The sequence below is a fragment of the Morone saxatilis genome, unplaced genomic scaffold, assembly GCF_004916995.1.
Source record: "Morone saxatilis isolate NCDOM2014 unplaced genomic scaffold, NCSU_SB_2.0 Contig2, whole genome shotgun sequence".
NCBI classification, from domain to species: domain Eukaryota; kingdom Metazoa; phylum Chordata; class Actinopteri; family Moronidae; genus Morone; species Morone saxatilis.
Window position 1 is genome coordinate 27,309,527 of NW_023339762.1, and position 2,313 is coordinate 27,311,839.

Sequence of the window (2,313 nt, forward strand, 5' to 3'; positions counted from 1 at the left end):
TTGTTGCTGTAGCTTTGTGTCTTGTTGCTGTTGACTCTGACCAGGACCAGCAGACTCTGTAATCCTTTAAATGTTGCTGTAGTGATTCCAGTTATTTCCACCAACCATCAGCAGCTTCTGAAGGCTCTTTGATTTTTCTGACTCTTGTTGCTGTTTTTTATTTTTAACCGCTTTCAGCGTTCGTCCTATTTTTATCTGCACTCTGCATATTTTACTGTTACTGGCAGTGAAACTCTGCTGCTCCCAGATCAGTGCACAACTACAACGGCTGCTAGCAGAAACACAACTAGAGCTTGTAAGAGCTCTAATGGAGGTTAGAAAGTCTGCAGATACAACAGGAAGTCTCTCCATGTCGTTGTGAAGTTCGCAGACTGTCAGTAAAAAAAGAAAACTGTTTGTATTTGTCCTCCCAACTGCTTACATAACAGTTTAAGATATATTCACACAACCACGGCACCGTCTGTACACCGTATTCCTCCTCAGTGCTCTGACTGTCAAACTGAGTCTGTCTGCTCGTTAACACATACATTTCTGAAGAGTTTCTGAAGTCTTCAGGCAGGAGTTTACCTTGAGGTGTGTTTCCACTGAGTCTGTGTGGACAGGGCCTGTGCAGTTATTTACATACTTGAGTCTGTTTGTGGTCATTTTTAAATCTTTCCAGTGGTTTTTTTGTCTCCTTGCAGTTCTGTGTGTGGACAGGGCCTAATTTAGGACAAGTATGTTGTAGTTTTTGCTCTCCTCTGCAGCGACTGGGAGCTTTATGTGGCGTCCTCCAGTGGGCTTTGCAGTGTTTGTAGCTCCGCTAAGGTGAAGCAGGTGAAATGGTTTGGGGAGGACTTGCTGAAACTTGGTGTGTGTGAATGTAAATGAGACCCTGGAGGAGCGTCACTGTGGACAAGTTTCAGCTGGCCAAATACCTGCAGACTGTTTTACTGCAGCAGTTCCAGTTGAAGGACTTTAAACAGTGGTTGTCAGTGTGGCAGCCTGTTGGTCTGCTGCTGTTGTACACTGGTGCACTGATGGACCCACACAAACACTCAGAGGTTGTCTGAGAATCATCACGTTTTAACAGGAGGTGCTAACAGCTGTTAGCTTTGACTTTGATCTTTGTGTTGTGGTGGGTGTCCATTTATAAGCTAACGTTAGCCAGTGCTGCACCCCAACATAGAAACACATAGAAATCAGTCCCGCGGCAGCAGAGGACGTTGGGACGTCTCTTTATTTAAGGTGAATTAAATGTCGCCTGTGGTGCTCACAGGATTAAAAAATGACCTCTGAAACTTTCCCTGTGTTCTAACTGTTGTCTGTGGATTGTCACTGGAACGACATCCTGACTGACTCTGATGCTTCGATGCCTCCAGAGGTTAAACAGTCAGTGGGTTCCTCTGTGATTTGTGTGAACTGATCCTTTAAAGTCCCTGGCAGATAAAAGCAGCTCCTCCTGAGCAGCAGATAAAGTTGTGAGGGTCAAACTGCTCTAAAAGGGAATCGGGGCACTTTCCAGCCGGCTTCCTCTCTCTGATGCTGCGTCGCTGCATTAAGTTGCAGCCTGAGAGTCGAGTGTTGCTAAGCAACAGATGTGCTTTATCTCTCAGTGCTGGTTTCATACGTCAGTGAGTCTTTGTGTGCGTGCTGATTGTCTGAACTCCACATTACAGCATACCGTTTCTTCTTATTTGAATCTGTCAGGTCTCATAAAGAGACGCAGTGGCAGCCAATCAGATCGCAGCACGGGCTGTAGCAGTGTTATTGATTATTGACCTCTAAAGAATGTGATCAGTGTGTGCTGTGGAGTCTCGGGACAGCTGCAGCTGCAGTGTTGTAGTAACATCAGAGACTGACAGTGTCCTGGAAACACCTGGAAAACCTGGACATTTACAGTCCTGGAAACACCTGGAAAGTGATTGAAATGAGCAGAATATCCTGGAAATAATGTGTGTTGTCCTGGAAAACTTGGATTGTATTTTATCTCCGATTACATAAAGGGAGTGTGTGAAAGTGGACTGCTGGTGGAAGAGCTCACAGAGCTCCAGTATCAGAACGTCTGCACTCACACAGCCTGTTACTGATAATACATAACTAACACTTCCTGTCAGATAAAAGCCGCTCTACCATCAGGATGGATTCATGTTACAATCAGAGAATCACTGCAGCCTGTGTTTACTTTAAGGGTGAACAACAAAGTAAAGAAATATATATATATATAAATATAACCATAAGATTAATGTTTGAACTCAAGCAGCTGGAGGTCAAAGGTAAGACATCAGTTAGAAATATTCTGAGTTTATACTCTCCTCCTCTCCTCCTCTCTTC

The 2,313-nt window shown here is 44.4% G+C and overlaps 1 protein-coding gene across 1 annotated transcript in view; it reads left to right on the plus strand.

Moving 5' to 3' along the window:
* phf21ab (PHD finger protein 21Ab) overlaps positions 1-2,313 on the plus strand; it is a gene marked incomplete at its 5' end in the record, with an annotated part of 32,874 nt that overhangs the window by 3,133 nt on the left and 27,428 nt on the right.